At 42.1% G+C, this 23127-nt stretch overlaps 1 protein-coding gene across 19 annotated transcripts in view; it reads left to right on the top strand.

The window, feature by feature from the left end:
- The window catches only part of LOC106569536 (F-BAR domain only protein 2), a 78912-nt gene that overhangs the window by 442 nt on the left and 55343 nt on the right, over positions 1 to 23127 (top strand). The window lies entirely within an intron of this gene.

The raw sequence follows: 23127 nt of genomic DNA, 5'->3' as shown, positions 1-23127 counted from the left end.
TATTTTGCCCCCCTGGATTGGGCCTCTGTGAATGCCATTTTATATGAGTGCTGAATTGAATCCACCCCTCGTCCCGTCAATTGGCTGAATGGCTGTCACGGAGTATCTTGAAATGTTTGTATTTTTTTCCGTGGAACCCATTGCGGTTTTGTAGTTGTCATTCATAATCCCTACGGGTCAGTTTCTTCCGTAATGAAGTTTCAGTGAGAGTCCAGACGTTTTAACAAGTGTGAGGGGGGGCTTATGCTAGTTGATTGTTACAGTGTTGCAACTTTTGCCACAACCCAACAGCAGACTAAAAACTATGGGTGACAGGGTTTTCAGTTGTGTGGCTCCTCCGCTAAGGAACGCAGTTACTGTCAGGGCTGATTTCTCTGGCCTCGTTGAAAGCACAGCCTGTGGCACAGCTAAAGACTGAGCTGTTCAGAACAACGTCTAAGGACATATGCTAATTATGTTCTCTGTCCACCAGATCTTGTTGTCTGCTCTTGTTTTTTTGGAATTGTTTTTATTATTATAATATTTGTTTTTTTCTTCAGCACTTTGGGTGTGAGAAGCGCTTTTCAAATTAAATGTAGTATTATTATTATGTAGACATTTTACTGTAACAATGTTGCAGTTTGCGTTACTGTGGAATATCAGAACAGTCAGAATGCATTCTCTCTTAGTGATCGGTTCTTTGTGGCTACATTGTGACTTAATCGATTAAGTCATCTGAAGACCTTTCCCATAATGTTTTTTTTGCATGTCAAGCTACATGGTTTAATTGGTCCCTTGTTAAAATGTAACAGCATTCTCAATGTTACTGAATTACAAATTAACTCCCACTTTCGAGGCTTACTAGATAAGTAGTTGAAAGGATAGGCCTACTTTCCTTTACTACAAAGCTATCTGTGTTCAAGATATTATGATATACAAGTGTGTAAATTCAGTCTCTGGGTATTCTATTTTACACCATGGGTCAACCATTTGCCGGATAACATGTGGATTCAAGATTTTAAGTTAGCTACTATTTGGTATTATAATGACTGCTTAGACCCTAGGTGTGTACTACATGTGTGTGGATATGCTGCAGCCACCTGCTGCTTTAGTGACAGCCTAGTCTTTATTACAATGGACTTTGACACGTTTTGTTTCATGCCCAATTTACATCACATACATATACAGTAGGCCTACCATAACATTTCCCTGACTGAAGGACACAGACAGAAAAGCAGACAGATGGACGGACAGACAGTGCATGTCGGCAGGTAGCCTTGTGGTTGAGTGTTGGACTAGAAACCGAAAGGTTGCAAGATCGAATCCCCGAGCTGACAAGGTAAAAATCTGTCGTTCTGCCCCTGAACAAGGCAGATAACCCACTGTTCCTAGACTGTCATTGAAAATAAGAATTTCTTCTTAACTGACTTGCCTAGTATAAATAAAGGTAAAATGAAAAGAAATGTCATGGTGTGTAATCACAGGTGGTTGTTCTTGCATTCCACAGATGTTATCTTGAGATCATGCGGAAGTGGCAGCCATGTCAGACCAGTGTTGATGCCCTCTGTTATGTTTCATAACAATCATAAGTCAGTCAGCTGGACTAACCAGACCCTGAAATGAGGTCCAGCTGAGGTGGAACTGTACAGTGGAGAGGAAGGAGGCCCAAAGTATTGGATACAGTACTGTGATTAGTCTGTGGTACTGTAGGCTGATATAGGCTATGACTGTAGTTGATCACTATCAACAAGGGTTAATTCATGACAATAGAACTAGGCCTAATCTTGATCAAGATAATGTAGACATACACCACTGACTTCACGAAGACCTGTTAAATATATTTGTTTATGTATTAGAGGAACCGGTATATGATACAAGGAAATTATTTTCAGAGAGAACAGCACAAGGTGTATTTTTACTCTGCTAAGTCACAGTACATGGAAAGGAAGGAAGAGGATTTCTAGCTGTTATTAGCCTAATGTGTAATAGCCTACTACACTGACTGTAGGCTACACAACTGATTGATCACTATCAACTTTCTTAAGACAGTTGCCCTTATCTTAATGTAGATTTAAAAAATATATATATGTATGTATATATATGTGTATGCCACTGACTTGTTGAAGACCTTTTTGAAATATACACTGCTCAAAAAAATAAAGGGAACACTTAAACAACACATCCTAGATCTGAATGAAAGAAATAATCTTATTAAATACTTTTTTCTTTACATAGTTGAATGTGCTGACAACAAAATCACACAAAAATAATCAATGGAAATCCAATTTATCAACCCACGGAGGTCTGGATTTGGAGTCACACTCAAAATTAAAGTGGAAAACCACACTACAGGCTGATCCAACTTTGATGTAATGTCCTTAAAACAAGTCAAAATGAGGCTCAGTAGTGTGTGTGGCCTCCACGTGCCTGTATGACCTCCCTACAACGCCTGGGCATGCTCCTGATGAGGTGACGGATGGTCTCCTGAGGGATCTCCTCCCAGACCTGGACTAAAGCATCCGCCAACTCCTGGACAGTCTGTGGTGCAACGTGGCGTTGGTGGATGGAGCGAGACATGATGTCCCAGATGTGCTCAATTGGATTCAGGTCTGGGGAACGGGCGGGCCAGTCCATAGCATCAATGCCTTCCTCTTGCAGGAACTGCTGACACACTCCAGCCACATGAGGTCTAGCATTGTCTTGCATTAGGAGGAACCCAGGGCCAACCGCACCAGCATATGGTCTCACAAGGGGTCTGAGGATCTCATCTCGGTACCCAATGGCAGTCAGGCTGCCTCTGGCGAGCACATGGAGGGCTGAGCGGCCCCTCAAAGAAATGCCACCCCACACCATGACTGACCCACCGCCAAACCGGTCATGCTGGAGGATGTTGCAGGCAGCAGAACGTTCTCCACGGCGTCTCCAGACTCTGTCACGTCTGTCACGTGCTCAGTGTGAACCTGCTTTCATCTGTGAAGAGCACAGGGCGCCAGTGGCGAATTTTCCAATCTTGGTGTTCTCTGGCAAATGCCAAACGTCCTGCACGGTGTTGGGCTGTAAGCACAACCCCCACCTGTGGATGTCGGGCCCTCATACCACCCTCATGGAGTCTGTTTCTGACCGTTTGAGCAGACATGCACATTTGTGGCCTGCTGGAGGTCATTTTGCAGGGCTCTGGCAGTGCTTCTCCTGCTCCTCCTTGCACAAAGGCGGAGGTAGCGGTCCTGCTGCTGGGTTGTTGCCCTCCTACGGCCTCCTCCACGTCTCCTGATGTACTGGCCTGTCTCCTGGGTGCGCCTCCATGCTCTGGACACTACACTGAAAGACACAGCAAACCTTCTTGCCACAGCTCGCATTGATGTGCCATCCTGGATGAGCTGCACTACCTGAGCCACTTGTGTGGGTTGTAGACTCCATCTCATGCTACCACTAGAGTGAAAGCACCGCCAGCATTCAAAAGTGACCAAAACATCAGCCAGGAAGCATAGGAACTGAGAAGTGGTCTGTGGTCACCACCTGCAGAACCACTCCTTTATTGGGGGTGTCTTGCTAATTGCCTATAATTTCTACCTGTTGTCTATTCCATTTGCACAACAGCATGTGCAATTTATTGTCAATCAGTGTTGCTTCCTAAGTGGACAGTTTGATTTCACAGAAGTGTGATTGACTTGGAGTTACATTGTGTTGTTTAAGTGTTCCCTTTATTTTTTTGAGCAGTATATTTGTACTGGACTAGGGAAACCGGTAATTGATAGGAGGAAATGAAGTGAAGGCAGAAAACCACAAGGTGTGTTTTTACTCTGACATATCACAAGCACTCTGATGTTCTCAGGGAGAAAGGATTTGATCATGTCTGGTCACACAATCAAAATAAAACTCTAACCTTGATCTCTTCAGAAAACATTAGACCTAAGCTTGAATGTCTGTGTGTTCTGGTTAGTTTTATTTGTTTACTCTTGAAAGGCTAAAGGTCACGGATGTCTACTATATAATTTAGCCACAGCTAGCCAGTAAAATATAGGGCCTTATTACCTAGTTTACTGAAATAAGCTCTGTGTCCAGAGAAACACCTCTGTTAGATAGTCAGTCATCATCAAACAAAAAAACAATGGGCATTAATAACTAGGCTATAGTGCCTACCTCTTGTATAGTTCATCTAATTTAATTGGGTGAGAGTGGTATCACTGCAAAGCTTAAGCCATCTAAGGAAAAGGGGAGAGAAGATGTGATGTGGTGCATGTACTGTATCTTGAAGGCTGAGAGAGACTGGCAGTCTTGCTCTCATCTCTCAACCTACCCTCTGCTTAGATACAAGCCCCAAGATCACAGTGCAAGCAGAGATCAGCCGTGTGGTTAAGATGCAGGACACACACACGCACTCTCACATACACATTTTACTGAATTTCAAATGTGGACATGGCAGCATCTCTTCCCTCAGCTAAATGGTAACGTAGATCTGTCATAATACAGCAGGATGCGTGAGATAATTAGTTCTAGAATTTTGTAAAGCCCATATACTCTTCGTTCCAGTGACATGTATGGACCCAGAACTTAATTGAGCATCTGACCAATTACACAATACTTTAGTTTTGGGTTAACCTATATCACCCTCAGCTGAACAAACAAGTGTTTTAGGAATGAAGGAACACTGTCTCTGTGTGTTGCATCACTTGCTGTGCCACTGCTATGCTTCCCCTTCAATGGATGTGTTACCCACACACAGCAGGGACCTGTGTTTTAAATACATCTGTTACCTCTTTCTATTCTGATTTGTAATGTTTTCTCTATATTCTCAGAAGGTTGGGTTGAGAGAGCACTATAGTGTTGTGTGTAGGCAGGGCCTGTGTGTGTGGTGAACTGTCTGTCCCCCTCAGTGTTTCATGGGAAAATAAGATGGCAGTGTGATAAGCAAATAGAGCCAAGAAGGCCAGCATCCCGGAGTTGCCTCTTCACTGTTGACATTGAGACTGGTGTTTTGTGGGTACGATTTAATGAAACTGCCAGTTGAAGACTTGTGAGGCGTCTGTTTCTCAAACTAGACGCTCTAATGTACTTGTCCTCTTGCTCAGTTGTGCACCGGGGCCTCCCACTTCTCTTTCTATTCTGGTTAGAGCCAGTTTTCGCTGTTCTTTGAAGGGAGTAGTACACAGCTTTGAACGAGATCTTAAGTTTCTTGGAAATTTCTCGCATGGAATAGCCTTCATTTCTCAGAACAAGGGAAGACTGACGAGTTTCAGAAGAAAGTTATTTGTTTCTGGCCATTTTGAGCATGTAATTGAACCCACAGATGCTGATGCTCCAGATACTCAACTAGTCTAAAGAAGGCCATTTTAATTTTTTTATTGCTTCTTTAATTCCCCCCCCCCCCCCCCCCCCCCCCCCGCCTCCTTCACTCATGCTGCCAACCACCCTCGTAAAACTGACTATCCTACCGATCCTTGACTTCGGCGATGTCATTTACAAAATAGCCTCCGACATTCTACTCAGACTGCATCCAATTTGCTATCACAGTGCCATCCGTTTTGTCACCAAAGCCCTATATACTACCCACCACTGCGACCTGTATGCTCTCGTTGGCTGGTCCTCGCTACATATTTGTCGCCATACCCACTGGCTCCAGGTCATATATAAGTCTTTGCTAGGTAAAGCTCCGCCTTATCTCAGCTCACTGGTCACCATAGCAACACCCACCTGTAGCATGCGCTCCAGCAGGTATATTTCACTGGTCATCCCCAAAGCCAACACCCCCTTTGGCTGCCTTTCCTTCCAGTTCTCTGCTGCCAATGACTGGAACGAATTGCAAAAATCACTAAAGTTGGAGATTTATATCTCCCTCTAACTTTAAGCAACAGCTGTCAGAGCAGCTTACCGATCGCTGCAGCTGTACACAGCCCATCTGTAAATAGCCCATCCAACCAACTACCTACCTCATCCCCATATTTTGTTTTTGTTTTTCTGCTCTTTTGCACACCAGTATTTCTACTTGCACATCCTCATCTGCACATACAGTTGAAGTCGGAAGTTTACATACACTTAGGTTAGAGTCATTAAAACTCGTTTTTCAACCACTCCACAAATTTCTTGTTCACAAACTATAGTTTTGGCAAGTCGGTTAGGACATCTACTTTGCATGACACAAGTAATTTTTCCAACAATTGTTTACAGACAGATTATTTCACTTATCATTTACTGTATTACAATTCCAGTGGGTCAGAAGTTTACATACCCTAAGTTGACTGTGCCTTTTAAACAGCTTGGACAATTCCAGAAAATGATGTCATGGCTTTAGAAGCTTCTGATAGGCTAATTGACATCATTTGATTCAATTGGAGGTGTACCTGTGGATGTATTTCAAGGCCTACCTTCAAACTCAGTGCCTCTTTGCTTGACATCATGGGAAAATCAAACGAAATCAGCCAAGACCTCAGAAAAAAATTGTAGACCTCCACAACTCTGGTTCATCATTTGGGGCAATTTCCAAACGCCTGAAGGTACCACGTTCATCTGTACAAACAATAGTATGCAAGTATAAACACCATGGGACCACGCAGCCGTCAAACCGTTCAGGAAGGAGACGCGTTCTGTCTCCTAGAGATGAACGTACTTTGGTGCGAAAAGTGCACATCAATCCCAGAACAACAGCAAAGGACCATGTGAAGATGCTGGAGGAAACGGGTACAAAAGTATGTATATCCACAGTAAAACGAGTCCTATATCGACATAACCTAAAAGGCCGCTCAGCAAGGAAGAAGCCACTACGGTTTGAACTGCACATGGGGAGAAAGATTGTACTTTTTGGGGAAATGTCCTCTGGTCTGATGAAACAAAAGTAGAACTGTTTGGCCATCATGACCATCGTTATGTTTGGAGGAAAAAGGGGGAGGCTTGCAAGCCGAGGGGGGGGGGGGGGGGGGCAGCATCATGTTGTGGGGGTGCAATGCTGCAGGAGGGACTGGTGCACTTCACAAAATAGATGGCATCATGAGGAGGAAAATTATGTGGATATATTGAAGCAACATCTCAAGACATCAATCAGAAAGTTAAAGCTTGGTCGCAAATGGACAATGACACCGAGCGTACTTCCAAAGTTGTGGCAAAATGTCTTAAGGACAACAAAGTCAAGGTATTGGAGTGGCGATCACAAAGCCCTGACCTCAATCCAAAAGAGAATTTGTGGGCAGAACTGAAAAGCATGTGCGAGCAAGGAGGCCTACAAACCTGACTCAGTTACACCAGCTCTGTCAGGAGGAATGGGCCACAATTCACCCAACTTATTGTAGGAAGCTTGTGGAAGGCTACCCAAAACGTTTGACACAAGTTAAACAATTTAAAGGCAATGCTAACAAATACTAATTGAGTGTATGTAAACTTCTGACCCACTGGGAATGTGATGAAAGAAATAAAAGCTGAAATAAATCATTCTCTCTCTTCTGACATTTCACATTTTTAAAATAAAGTGGTGATCCTAACTGACCTAAAACAGAGAATTTTTTTACTAGGATTAAATGTCAGGAAAAACTGAGTTTAAATGTATTTGGCTAAGGTGTAAACTTCTGACATCAACTGTATATCACGCCAGTGTAAATTGCTAAATTGTAATTACTTTGCCACTATTGGCCTATTTATTACCTTACCTCCTTCACTTGCACACACTGTATACAGATTGTGTTATTGACTGTACGTTTGTTTATCCCATGTGTAACTCTGTTGTTTTTGCCAGCCTGCTTTGCTTTATCTTGTCCAGGTCGCAGTTGTAAATGAGAACTTGTTCTCAACTGGCCTACCTGGTGAAATAAAAAGATAAATACAAATATTGGTCACATACACATGGTTAGCCGATGTTAATGCGAGTGTAGCGAAATGCTTGTGCTTCTAGTTCCGACAGTGCAGTAATATCTAACAATTTCACAACAACTACCGTATCCCTTTACATTTGTGTGTGTGTATGAATATGTACATATAAATAAATGAATGAGCGATGGCCGTGCAGCATAGGAAAGATGCAGTAGATGGTATAGAATACAGTATATACATATGAGATGAGTAATGTAGGGTATGAAAACATATAAAGTGGCATTGTTTAAACTGGCTAGTGATACATTTAATTACATCAAGATGGCAAGATGCAGTAGATTGTATATAGTACCCTACATTACTCATCTCATATGTATATACTGTATGTAATCATTATATAAAGTGGCATTGTTTAAAGTGACTAGTGATACATTTATTACATCAAATTATTAAAGTGGCTAGAGATCAAGTGGCTGCTGCCAACATATTGACTCAATGTTTGTGATGGCTGTTTAACAGTCTGATAGCCTTGAGATAGAAGCTGTATTTCTGTCTCTCGGTCCCAGCGTTGGTGCACCTGTACTGACCTCACCTTCTGGATGATAGCGGAGTGAAAAAGCAGTGGCTTGGGTGGTTGTTGTCCTTGATAATCTTTTTGGCCTTCCCTGTGACATTGGGTGATGTAGGTGTCCTGGAGGGTTAGGTAGTTTGCCCCTGGTGATGCGTTATGCAGACCTCACTACCCTCTGGAGAGCCCTGCGGTTGTGGGCGGAGCAGTTGCCGTACCAGGCGGTGATACAGCCTGACAGGATGCTCTCAATTGTGCATCTGTAAAAGTTTGAGTGTTTTTGGTGACGAGACAAATTTCTTCAGTTTCCTGTGGTTCAAGAGGCGCTATTGCACCATCTTCACCATGCTGTCTGTGTGGGTGGACCCCGAGGAACTTAAAACTTTCCACCTTCTCCACTACTGTCCCGTCGACGTGAATAGGGGGGTGCTCCCTCTGCTGTTTCCTAAAGTCCATGATCATCTCCTTTGTTTTGTTGACATTGAGTGTGAGGTTATTTTCCTGACGCCACACTTAGAGGGCCCTCACCTCCTCCCTGTAGGCCGTCTCGTCGTTGCTGGTAATCAAGCCAACCACTGTAGTGTCGTCTGCAAACTTGATGATTGAGTTGGAGGCGTGCATGGCCACGCAGTCATGGGTGAACAGGGAGTACAGGAGAGGGCTGAGAACGCACCCTTGTGGGGTCCCAGTGTTGATGATCAGCGGGGTGGAGATGTTGTTTCCTACCCTCACCACCTGGGGTCGGCCCCTTCAGAAAGTCCAGGACCCAGTTGCACAGGGCGGGGTCGAGACTCAGGGTCTTGAGCTTAATGACGAGTTTGGAGGGTACTATGGTGTTAAATGCTGAGCTGTAGTCAATGAACAGCATTCTTACATAGGTATTCCTCTTGTCCAGATGGGATAGGGCAGTGTGATTGCGATTGCGTCGTCTGTGGACCTATTGGGGCGGTAGGCAAAATCGAGTGGGTCTAGGGTATCAGGTAGTGTGGTGGTGATATGATCCTTGAGTAGTCTCTCAAATCACTTCATGATGACAGAAGTGAGTGCTACGGGGTGATCATCATTTAGCTCAGTTACCTTAGCTTTCTTGAGGACAGGAACAATGGTGGCCCTCTTGAAGCATGTGGGCACACCAGACTGGGACAGGGATTGATTGAATATAATGCGGTCGGCATTTGATTGTAAGGAATTCTAGGTCAGGTGAACAAAAGGACTTGAGTTCCTGTATGTTGTTATGATTGCACCACGAGTCGTTAATCATAAGGCATACACCCCCGCCCTTCTTCTTACCAGAGAGATGTTTGTTTCTGTCGGCGCGATGCGTGAAGAAACCGGGTGGCTGTACCGATTCTGATAACATATCCCGAGTGAGCCATGTTTCTGTGAAACAGAGAATGTAACAATCTGATATCTCTCTGGATAGCAACCCTTGCTTGAATTTCGTCTACCTTGTTGTCAAGTGACTGGACATTGGCGCGTAGTATACTCGGGAGCGATGTGCCCATCTACGGAGCCTGACCAGAAGACTACTCCGTCTGCCCCTTCTGTGGAGCTGTTGTTTTGGGTTACCTACTGGGATCAGATCCATTGTATGTACATATTCCATTAAAAAAATCAGCTACAATAGTCATTTACAACATTAACAATGTCTACACTGTATTTAATGTTATTTTAATGGACAAAAAATATGCTTTTCTTTCAAAAACAACGATATTTCTAAGTGACCCCAAAGTTTTTAAATGGTAGTGTAAATGCAACATGCGTTAAGAGTTACAGTTCATATAAGGAAATCAGTCAATTGAAATTAATTCATTAGGCCCTAATCTATGGATTTCACATGACTGGGAATACAGATACCTTAAAAAAAAAAGTAGGAACGTGGATCAGAAAACCAGTCAGTATCTGATATGACCACCATTTGCCTCATGCAGCTCGACACATCTCCTTCGCATAGAGTTGATCAGACTGTTGATTGTGGCCTGTGGAATGTTGTCCCATTCCTTCAATGGCTGTGCGAAGTTGCTGGATATTGGTGTGAACTGGAACACACATGTCGTACATGTCGATCCAGAGCATCCCAAACATGCTCAATGGGTGACATGTCTGGTAAGTATGCAGGCCATGGAAGAACTGGGACATTTTCAGCTTCCAGGAATTGTGTACAGATCCTTGCGACATGGGGCTGTCCATTATCATGCTGAAACATGAGGTGATGGCGGCAGATGAATGGGCCTCAGGACCTCGTCACGGTATGTCTGTGCATTCAAATTGCCATTGATAAAATTAAATTGTGTTCGTTGTCCGTAGCATATGCCTGTCCATACCTAAATGGTAGAGAAATTAACATTCAATTCTCTCGCAACCGATCTGGTGGCCATTCCTGCAGTCAGCATGCCAATTGCAAGCTCCCTCAACTTGAGACATCTGTGGCATTGTGTTGTGAGACAAAACTGCACATTTTTAGAGTGGCCTTTTATTGTCCCCAGCATAAGCTGCACCTGTGTAAGGATCATGCTGTTTAATCAGCTTTTTGATGTGCCACACCTGTCAAGTGGATGCATTATCTTGGTAAAGAAGAAATGCTCACAAACAGGGATGTATACACATTTGTTGCCAAAACTTGAGAGAAACAAGCTCTTTGTGTGTCTGGAAAATTTCTGGGATCTTGTATTTCAGCTCATGAAACATGGGACAAATACTTTAAATGTTGCGTTTTTATATTTTTGTTCAGTGGCCTAGCTACAGTACCATAGCCTCTGCCCTCTCCCTCCCTGTAAATAGCCACTGTCCAAATAATAATGGCTGCCTTTGTTTGTCTTGCCTTTTATTTGTTCTCTTCCACTGAGCATGGAATATGTGGTCATCACAAAATATCATGGCCGACATCGGATAGGATAGCTCCTCTCTCTCCATGCTACTGTATTCGACACATGACAAATAAAATGTGATTTTAATCTCTAACTCTGTAGAAAGGAATAGCATGTTTTTGTTTTGGGTTGTAGCCATGAGGTTGAATTGTGAGGTCAACCGACATGGGGCCTAGCCATGTGAGAGGAGAGCTGGAGGAATCTCTTCACTCTCCCCTGGCATCTGTGGTTGGGAGGTTTAGGTCAACATTGAGTTGGGTAACTTGGGTTACATGGGAAAGGCTACTCTCGGAGTTGAGTCAATTGATATTTTACCTCATAAATAAGGTCAATAACTAGCCAGAGTTTCTACTGGTCAGGTCACGTTGTTAGGGAAGCTCCTGGCCCTGGACAATTGTATCTGGGAGCACCTTGGAAAATGAACTATTCCTCTAATGACAGAATGCTTGATTATGAAGGGGGTGTTGTGGAGACGGTGGTAAAATATATAAGCCTAGAATGGTAGGAGCTACATGATCATGTTGTTGTGAATAGCGTACATTGAGGAGGAGGCCTCACCCATAGACCAGGCTTCTGTTTCAGACAGGGGGGTTAGCTCAGTTTGTTCACAATGCCTGGAGGAGAAGGGGAAATGTCCTGTTTGTGTAGTGTGGCTAGATGGTAGCTGTACTTGCCATGGTTATTGTTTATGCGTAATAATATGTTAATATGCCTCGCAGATATTCTGTAATCACACGACCATCGGCAGGCAGATATTCTGATGGTGTTATAAAGGCGTCTTGGTTTACACATGTTGTGAAGAGAGCCGAAGTTGTAAAACAATTTGTATGTTGATGTAGTGCCCATCACTTACGAATGTTTAAACCTCTGTGTTGAGAAGTCGTGTTTTTACTGCTGTCCCAGACAAGTTTTTGTTGTTGCCTACTCAACGCTTGTTTCTGACCGGGTTAAAGACTCAATCTGAGGGCTTCTGATCTCATCTTTGAGCAGTCCCAGATGTTTTCAAACAGGTTTGATTTTATTGACACAATCTGCAATGCTCTTGTGAGATGTGCAACGACAAGTTTTGAGAACGTGATCAGCAATAGCCAATGAGAGCTGGCCAGAGAAGAAGCCAGTGAGATGCTGACGTTGTTTCACATCACCCAGAATGTATAGACTGGAGCAGGAGCTATGACTACTACTAGTATGTGTATTGTACTTGCCTTTAACCAAAGTGTCAAATCGTTACAGCTCTGAAGTTCACTAGCAATGTTATTCAATTCAAAACGTTGGCTAGATCTTTCAACTCTATATGGCAAGCGTGAATGTCTAACTGAACCTTTATGAGGCTGCTTTGAGCCACTGCTCGTAGCTACGTTAAATCATATCACATCATTGTTTTGGCGAGACAGCGTGGTATAGAGAATCCTCACGACCAAGTGAATAATCTTGTAGTGTGTGACAATCTGTGCCAGATGGTTAGCGTGCGCAAAACGACTTTGGCAACACAAAACAACTACAGGTAAGACAGTTGTTTAATGTGAGAGGCTCAGTGATGTTAGGATTTTGAAAGTCCTGTAGTGTGCACTGGGCTTTTCTGCCACCACAGAAACTGACCCTGGGCTTGTTCTAACGTGAGCACCTGCGAATCTAAGGCCATGATTGTGCTTCTGTTGTGGGAGTGGTAGCGAAGCAGCCTTTAATTTGCATGAAATTAACATATATTAATATGGGCGATTCCATGTTAACAGAATTTCCACAGAAAAATGTACTAAAACTAATTTAGTGTTAGAACTGTGCAGAGCAAACTTTGGAAACGGAATTACGGCAAAATCTCTCAGGTTTTTATGTGACCACATTTTCCAAAAACTCTTATCAGCTCTGAATTAAGATTTAAAGATGTCTTTAAAAGAATGGGGTGTCAGCTATAACATGGCACCTTGTGTTTTGGTTATTGAACTAGGTCTGCACTAAATGAAGTGGATTTACGCCCGGTAACGGAATTACCTCATGGGTCCGTGATCTGTGCAACACAGAAATGCATAATTATGGATATGAATGTCATTTCTCTTCATGTTTTAATAAGTTTGGACATCACATTGCAGCACAGTAGAGTGCAGTACAATACAGCACAATATACTGTACTATACTATATTTTTCTTTACTGGACTGTACTCTAATGTGCTCTGCATACTGTACTGTACTATCCAAACGTGTTTATGATGGGTTCAGATTTGGTCCATCTGTGGACCACTAGTGGTTCTGGGGGGGGGGGGGGGGAGTGCCCCTGTGACAACAATTTTGGACCCCCTTGTGGCCCCCCTAAATGTGGAGTATGAAATAATTTGACATAACACATTTTTGCTATCGTTCTTTTTTTACATCCGTTATTAGACAGTGGCAACGATGATGATTATGAACATGGTCTTTTGCCTGCTAATGCCTGCAATGCCGTGAAGAAAACGATATGGCAACAATAACGTCTGTAACTGGCCCCTCTAACAGTACAACTGGCCCCAGCTTGGCCCCCCCAGTTGAAATGGTCTAGAACCGGCACTGCTGTGGACATTAACATCAAGGGTGGACTGACCAAATTTCAATTACTTTTCAACGTGCATGGATGTCGGGTATCGGTCGGTGCTCAGTGGGTGAGGATGCTGGTTAAAATAAATGGAAAGAGGAGGCTCATGGGTAGGTGTCAGTAAGAACTGGGAGAGGTAGGGGCTGTCCAGACTTACTTGTTACTTCTGTGAACTTTCAATATCCTCACTCCTCACGAGGGAGAGAAATTAGAAAATATCTTCAAGATATGTGGGGTTTAGGTAACAGAAAGGTAAACAATATCTCAAACTAAATATGTGTTGATATTAGTTGGGTCTTTACGTCAACATTATTTTGTTGTGATGTATTTCAGATACCTTCAGACTTTCATGTAGATGTTTTCTAATTTCCCAAAAATAAAGACTAATAACTTTCATTTTAAACCCAATTTAATGTGCTCCTATGAACCTCACATGTTGGTGCTCATGGGTCCAATTTCATTATATCCAATTCTCTTGGCGGACTCGGGAGAGGCGACGGTCGAGAGCCATGCATCCCCCAAAACATGACCTGCCAAGCTGCACTGCTTCTTGACACACTGCTTGCTTAGCCAGGTGCACCAATGTGTCGGAGGAAACACCGTCCAACTGACAACCAAGTCAGCTTGCAGGCGCCCGGCCCGCCACAAGGAGTCACTACGATGAGACAAGGAAATCCCGGCCGACCAAACCCTCCACTAACCCGGACAATGCTGGGTCAATTGAGATTCAGGTGGCATTCTATCCCTGCTCTTCCAAAGAGAAAGTTATGCATTTTTTTCTTCACTGCAGTAATAGAGCGGTGTTTGAACAAGGGCTTAGTGCATTTTGTACAGACAAGGATGTTTTTCCATATCTTTCACTTGGCCAGTGTTGGACTGTCCACCTGGGTTTCAAGTATCGTTTGCCCACTGCTCTAAGGCTTCTTTTGGGTTCGTCACTGAATCAGTTTCCACTACTGAAGAATCTCTGATCTGATATTATCTGATCTAAATGTACACAAAACAAGAGAATGCTCCTGGCCAAGCTCTAGCCTAGCGAGAGCAAAGAACCGGAGATTGCATTCTTGGACTTATGGGGCAGTATTTATTTACACAGTGATGGGCGTTGATGATTCAGGGCGTTGCCTCAACCAAGGATTGTAGCGCTATTTATTTTCATGAGAAAAATAAACCATGTTTTGTTTTTCCATATCTTACGAATCAAATCATGAAATTTGGATGAAGATTCATCTTCTTTTCTGCTGGCTAATGTGCTCATTAGTCTGGTTGCTATTGCTAATTCTCTCTTATATTCTAGTTTGTCTGAGTTTCAAAGCTACCCTTTTCTGCTCCGGGGCTATAGTTCTGCTCTATGCACAGCAATTTCCTGTTTTCCTTTGTTTTCACTTGCCAAATCCATTTTATTTGCCATTGTGTACATTTCATGGTTGGCTCAAATGGGAAGATTGATGCTATTTCCCATAAATCAAATTTAGCATCATTTGTTCGACCTAAAGCAAACGGTACAATTAACACAATGTTGGTGTTGCTCAGAAAGATAATTGCTAAGACCAGAGAGAAAAGCCACAGGCCACCTCTTGTTAACTAAAGCACGTTTTGTGACTGAAATTAGTGTGAATTCATGATCATCAGAGTTCAGTTCTGTACTGTCTCTCTCTCACAAGGCATTGCCAAACCACAGTACCAACAGGTTTGGTACGCATGCACACACGTGCACACACATAGTAGGTAGAGAAAGGGTATATTGTAGCGTTATTGCAGTAGGAGGGGAAAGTGGAATAGACAAGTTCTAATCCCATACATTTACATAAGCAGCAATTCAGCCATAAAGTAAACTTCCACAGGATATGGAAAGTTGTAGTCTTATTGCTGACTACATGTGGTTATATTGGCATAGAATGGATGCCTCTTATTGGCATAGAACCCTGGCATAGAATGGATGCCTCTTATTGGCATAGAACCCTGGCATAGAATGGCCTCTTTTCACAGGACATGGAGCAGCGTGGTGGTTGTCATCCCACCCTTCAGTTAGATTTAGGATTCTGTCATAGACCTTAGTGGCGCGGACATAGGAGTGGTAGGACATTTGATACACTACCGTTTAAAAGTTTGGGGTCACTTGTTTTCCTTAAACATACATGAAATGAGTTGCAAAATGAATAGTAAATATAGTCAAGACGTTGACAAGGTTATAAATAATGATTATTAATTGAAATATTAATTGTGTCCTTCAAACTTTCCTTTCATCAAAGAATCCTCCATTTGCAGCAATTACAGCCTTGCACACCTTTTGGCATTCTAGTTGTCAATTTGTTGAGGTAATCTGAAGAGATATCACCCCATGCTTCCTAAAGCACCTCCCACAAGTTGGATTGGCTTGATGGGTACTTCTTACATACCATACGGTCAAGCTGCTCCCACAACAGGGTTGAGATCCGGTGACTGTGCTGGCCACTTCATTATAGACCAAATACCAGCTGACTGCATCTTCCCTAAATAGCTCATAGTTTGGAGCTGTGCTTTGGTTCATTGTCCTGTTGTAGGAGGAAATTGGCTCCGATTAAGCGCCGTCCACAGGGTATGGCATGGCTTTGTAAAATGGAGTGATAGCCTTCCTTCTTCAAGATCCCTTTTACCTTGTACGAACTTCCCACTTTACCACCACCAAAGCACCCCCAGACCATCACATTGCCTCCACCATGCTTGACAGATGGCATCAGGCACTCTTCCAGCATCTTTTCATTTTTTTTCTGCGTCTCACAAATGTTCTTCTTTGTGATCCGAACACCTCCAACTTAGATTTGTCTGTCCAACACTTTTTTTCCAATCTTCCTCTGTCCAGTGTCTTTGTTCTTTTGACCATCTTAATCTTTTATTTTTATTGCCCAGTCTGAGATATAGCTTTTTCTTGCAACTCTGCCTAGAAGGCCATCATCCTGGAGTCACCTCTTCACTGTTGACGTTGAGACTGGTGTTTTGCGGGTACTATTTAATGAAGCTGCCAGTTGTGAGGCATCTGTTTCTCATACTAGACACTGTAATGTACTTGTCCTCTTGCTCAGTTGTGCACCGGGGCATCCCACTCCTCTTTCTATTCTGGTTAGCGCCAGTTTGCGCTGTTCTGGGAAGGGAGTAGTACACAGCATTGTACCAGATCTTCAGTTTCTTGGCAATTTCTCACATGGAATAGGTGTGTTGGGTCATTGTCCTGTTGAAAAACAAATGATAGTCCCACCCACTAAGCGCAAACCAGATGGGATGGCGTATCGCTGCAGAATGCTGTGGTGACCATGCTGGTTAAGTGTGCCTTGACTTCTAAATAAATCACAGACTGTGTCACCAGCAAAGCACCCCAAGACCATCACAACTCCTCCTCCATGCTTCACGGTGGGAACCACACATGCAGAGATCATCCGTTCACCTACTCTGCGTCTTGCAAAGACACGGCGGTTGGAACCAAAAATCTCAAATGTGGACTCATCAGACCAAAGGACAGATTTCCACCGGGCTGATGTCTATTGCTCATGTTTCTTGGCCCAAGCAAGTTTCTTCTTATTGGTGTCCTTAAGTGGTGGTTTCTTTGCAGCAATTCGACCATGAAGGCCGGATTCACGCAATCTCCTCTGAACAGTTGATGTTGAGATGTATCTGTTACTTGAACTCTGAAGCATTTATTTGGGCTGTAATTTCTGAGGCTGGTAACTAATGAACTTATCCTCTGCAGCAGAGGTAACTCTGGGTCTTCCTTTCCTGTAGCGGCCCTCATGAGAGCCAGTTTCATCATAGCACTGGAGAGTTTTTGCGACTGCACTTGAAGAAACTTTCAAAGTTCTTGAAATTTTCCAATTGACTGACCTTCATGTCTTAAAGTAATGATTGACAGTCATTTCTCTTTGCTTATTTGAGCTGTTCTTGCCATAATATGGACTTAGTCTTTTACCAAATAGGGCTATCTTCTGTATACCACCCCTACATTGACACAACTGATTGGCTCAAACGCATTAAGAAGGAAAGAAATTCCACAAATTTAACAAGGCACACCTGTTAATTGAAATGCATTCCAGGTGACTACCTCATGAAGCTTGTTGAGAATGCCAAGAGTGTGCAAAGCTGTCATCAAGGCAAAGGGTTTCTACTTTGAAGAATCTAAAATATGTTGCTTTGTTTAACACTTTTTTTGGTTACTACATGATTTCATATGTGTTATTTCAGTTATGTTTTCACTATTATTCTACAATGTTGAAAATAGTAAAAATAAAGAAAAACACATTGAGGTTGGAATAATATTGTGAAAATTATGATAATGCCCTTTTAGTGTAAGAGTTGTTTTTTAAAAGACCATTTTCTTGGGATGGAGTTTTGGCCTGCATGGTGACATCAACATATACATTTACATTTTAGTCTTTTAGCAGACGCTCTTATCCAGAGCGACTTACAGTAGTGAATGCATACATTTCATAAATGTTGTATATATTGGTTAATAGTCCAATAAGAGTTCCAACCTCTCTGTCAATAAAAATGTTCTCCTCCCCACTAAGACCACTCCCAGACAGTCCTAGCTAAATTCTTTGCTAAGAAGCTATTTTTGTTTTTTGACCATTTTAATTGAAAACAAACAATCACAGTAAGGTACTTAATTGTTACCTAAATTATTTGATATTGAGATAGAAACTGTTGCATTTGACCTTTTTTTTTAAGCAATGTCTAAACATTATTTAATAACTAACCACTTCCTTAGACACTCTACAGAGAAGGTTCCAACATATTTGTTTATGTTTCCAAGAAAAGACTTGATGTAGTTTCTTGGCATCAACAAAAATGTAAATGTTTTATACTCACAAAAGGCCCAGATTTGTCACATAGTTCCATGATGATGATTGACAAAGCAAGAATGATTTCCAGTAAGGATAAACTAATACCAAAGCAATAGATGGCTAAAAAGTACATTTGACAAAGGTATACAAATGAGAGGTATTAAACGGTTGAAAACTGTATCTTGGGTGTCTTCTAAGCAGGTTCCATTCACCTGTTCCAATCAAGAGTTCAACAGACACCATCTTGACTTTAAAGGAATAATCCACTCAAAAACTATCTTTAGGTATTTTGTTCATTAGTCTACTGTTGATACAGTCCCAAAATTGGTTTGCATGACAACAATCAAGTTTTCAAGATACAGCACTTTCAAGAAGCAAAGTGTACTGTTCCACATTTTTTGCTGACTGTAGCAGAGAAGCATAGCAGCGCTCTAGCTATCCAGTCTTTTACGCTGCATATAAGTAGCATAAAAATAGCATGATGTTGTATTGTGGTATAAAAATAGTATGTTGTTGTATTGTGGTATAAACATAGCATGTTGTATTGTTAGTAGTGAGCGATTTAAACCCCCCCATTTTGACTCCAAGTGATCTTGACTCAGAAAAGGTTGGTGACCACTGCTCTAGAGAGATTAAATCCAGAACTATGTGGGACGCTGGGTTGAAGGGACGTAGTTTTCATTAAGCAAATATTCAACAGTTCAGCGCAGAAATGTGGTAATCAACTGTAATGACCACCAATTGCACCTGTTCTTTCCGGCTCCGACCACTAAGGTACAGCATAAGGCTCAGACAGAGACGGATACACTTTTATGCCTGCGATGTTAGATACACTCAGACCGCATGAGAGAGCAATGTACACAACGATGAGAGGGATAGAGACAGTTTGTGAAAGTATGCCTTATCTACTTTAAAGAACTAGTAGAATGATTTCGTCAGACAGCTCTGCAGCATACTTAGGCAGGCTAGTCTAGCTAAATAGGATGAATAAAGACCGCACAGTATGGAGAGCACAAAGATAACATTAGATTGGCTGGCTGGCTGGCTGCTCAGAGATGAGGCGATGGCTTTATAATTAAAAAAAAAAAATATATATATATATTTATATTTAAAAAATAATTAAGTAATCAAATGAAAACCAAGTAATGTACACAACTGAAATGTTTGGTAATTTCCTATTTTTCTGTCTACCCAATGTGGACCTGACAGAGACAATGGAATATTTTCACTGTTTTTGGCTTTGTAATTTCGTTAAAAAAGCTCATGATTTTAATATAATTTCATAATGCATTTAATGTAAAACATTTTTTACCGAAATTGAAAACTTTATTATTTTGTACTAAGGACCGACTTCAAAAAGCTCACCACTGTGTATTGTGGTATAAAAGTAGCATGTTGTTGTACTGTGGTTGTATTGTCTCCTGAATCCAAGTGTTTGACATAGGGGAAGGGACCAGTAACTTTTATTATCAAACTTGATCAGTGCAGAAACAAGTCATTTAAATCATTATACAAACTTCTTGCCACCAACAGAATGTCTTATGCCCCATTTCTCACTCCCACACTCACAGCTCACAGGTTCAGGAATGGTTAAATCACAACATTCACTTAAAATGAACCTTACAAATAGCAGTGTTGGTCGATTTGGAAAGCCGTAGTCAGCCAATAAGTTATATAATAATACTCGTAGGAAAGGTTTTCATCTTTTAGCTCACAATCTGTGGACACAAATGTATGTAAAACAGCACAGTTGAAATATGGCACCAAACGAGGGTGGTCTCTGGTGATGGGCTGAGGGTGGTCTCTGGTGATGGGCTGAGGGTGGTCTCTGGTGATGGGCTGAGGGTGGTCTCTGGTGATGGGCTGAGGGTGGTCTCTGGTGATGGGCTGAGGGGTGGGATTAAAGAGCTTATGTTCAGTCATGTATTATTTTTGATGTGATTTCTTTATATAAAAGTATCATGTATGTTAAATGTATACACAACCATTCCAATGTTTGGGGTCACTTAGAAATTCACTTGTTTTTTAAAGAAAAGAATAACATCAAATTGATCAGAAATGCATTGAAGACATTGTTAATGTTGTATATGACTACTGTAGCTGAAAACGGCTGATTTAAAAAAAAAATACAATAATAATATCTACATAGGCATATAGAGGCCCATTATCAGGAACCATCGCTTCTGTGTTCCAATGGCACATTGTGTTAGCTAATCCAAGTTTATCATTTCAAAGGGATAATTGATCATTAGAAAACCCTTTTGCAATTTTGCTAGTACAGCTGAAAACGGTTGTGCTGATTTTAAAGAAGCAATAAAACTGGCCTTCTTTAGACTAGTTGAGTATCTGGAGCATCAGCATTTGTGAGTTCGATTACAGGCTCAAAATGGCTAGAAACAATTTAAGCCTGTAATCGAACCCACTTTGGTCATCATACTTTGATCTGGTTTCAACCAAATTTCATGAAAAACATGATTTTGACTGTTCATGACATTTAAGTTACCGCTCCCTCTCTCTCTCCGGCTATCTCTCTCTCCCCGGCTCCCGCTCTCTCGACTTCCGCTCTCGTTCTCTCTCTCTCTTAGCTCTCTCAGTTCTTGGGAAGCTTTGAGCTCTTTCAATTGGACATTGTGAGCATCTCCAGTCTCACTCCAACAGAGGCATGGATTGATATGCGCGCCCAACCCCTCCACATGCTATCTCTCACTGGGGTGGAGGGCACTGCAGTCTTAAACAGGCCACTCACTGCCAGGCCAAGAGTAATGACTGGTCTTGAATTTCACAATGTGTGGTTAGAATATTAATCACTTGGTCAATGAATCTCCAAAGGGTGCATTTCAAGTCAAGAGCCATGTGCCACTTCTAGTACCACACTTCTTTATACTGTTCTTTCTTCAACTCTGAGTAGTGATATAACGCAGCATGGTTGGTTTTCAGACTCAAAACCACAGAAGTTGTTGCCTTGTATAGAATGTGTCTCTGTTCTTCACAAGTTACTATGGGGCATTGTACTGGTGGGGTGGAAAAAGCCAAAACGCCCAGACCTGTTTCCTTCCTTTTTTAGTTTTTTTAAATTTTGCTTTTGTATTTAATATATTTTATATTGCTGCATTCCAAAAGCACAGAATATTAGCCCTTCCTGTTTTTGGAGTTGTATTTTGTCTCAGACTCTCTGTCTTCTTCCTCTGTCTAAGTTTCTCTCACTCTCTGCAGCTTCCCTGGTATCTAGTTATTGCAGTCAGTGACTGAGGTCTGTACAGTAGTTAGCAGACGGGACAGAATTTGCAGCTGTTAGCCTAGGATAGCCTATGTGATGCATGCTGTGTGAGTCATGTGCTAAAGCTTAAGTCACACTATTGATTATAGCCACAGAGCTGAGGCATGGGCTGTGTCTGAAATAGCACCCTATTCCCTATAGTGCAATACTTTTTAGCAGAGCACTGTGCGGGCCCTGGTCAAAAGTAGTGCACTATTATATAGGGAATAGAGTGCCATTTGGTATTTTTAATTTTGACACAGTCTGGACTGTTTTAAATAACCACACTCTAACAGGAAGTCTTCTATATCATTACTGTTCTGTCTGGCTGCAGGAAATTACTTTTCTGCTTTTCCTCTTAATTTAATTATTTTTCTTTGCCCTGCAAATATCTATCGTCATTTGCACCAGGCTGCAGGTTTGTTTGGCATGAGCCTCCCCTGACCTCTTGGATGAACCCATGTGTTAAATGAGCACAGCGGGGTGTCATGATGATGTATGGTACTGATACAAATTGCTGACTGTGGAAGCGACCAGGAAGTGGCTGTGTGGCAGTCATGGGTTAGTTCAGTTGACACGGTGAACCACAGCGTCCTGCCAAGGTTTTGTCCCTTTATTCATCCCCTTGCTATTGTGTTTCAAAGCTAGTTTTGTAGGATGTGGCAGTCAGTTGTTAGTCATTTGTACTGAAGTTGTCATAGTACATTGATTGTTTAATAATACAGTAATAACTATTGATTGTGTTTCATAGTACAGAAATAACTATTGATTGTGTAATTTATTCATGTAAGAGGAACATTTGGTCTTTGTTGGCATGTGATCTCTGTTATACAGGGCCACATGCTAAAGAGGAAGTCAAAGGTTGAGGAGTTGTGGAATTAGTTTCCTGAGTTTCCCTTGAGTAGGCCTGATAAACCAGGTTGGATCCAGGTCAGTTACTATGCGCTTGCTCATTTCTTCCCCCTGTTGGACATACCTAGGCTCTGCCACAGAGCAGCCCTTTGCTGCTGGAGGAAGTAGCCTCTAGGTATCAGCATGCTTCAGTTGGGCTGGAACTCGGCTAGGTCAACCAAACGAGTGTGCTCACATACACCCTTAAAATACCTACGCTTGAAAAACGAGAATAGTACTGTTTGTCCATTTTCAGACGCTGTAGCCAGTATACATTTACTCAAAATAATCAGAATTAATCAAATATAACTCAAGAAATCTGTCAGTAATTTTGGCGTTTTTACAGAGGAGATCTTAGGCGTGCAATTTTACATCTAAGATTTGGTGCAGTATTT

Source organism: Salmo salar, chromosome 01 (assembly GCF_965601325.2).
Source record: "Salmo salar chromosome 01, fSalSal1, whole genome shotgun sequence".
Lineage (NCBI taxonomy): Eukaryota > Metazoa > Chordata > Actinopteri > Salmoniformes > Salmonidae > Salmo > Salmo salar.
This window is presented reverse-complemented; position numbering and strand designations above follow the sequence as displayed.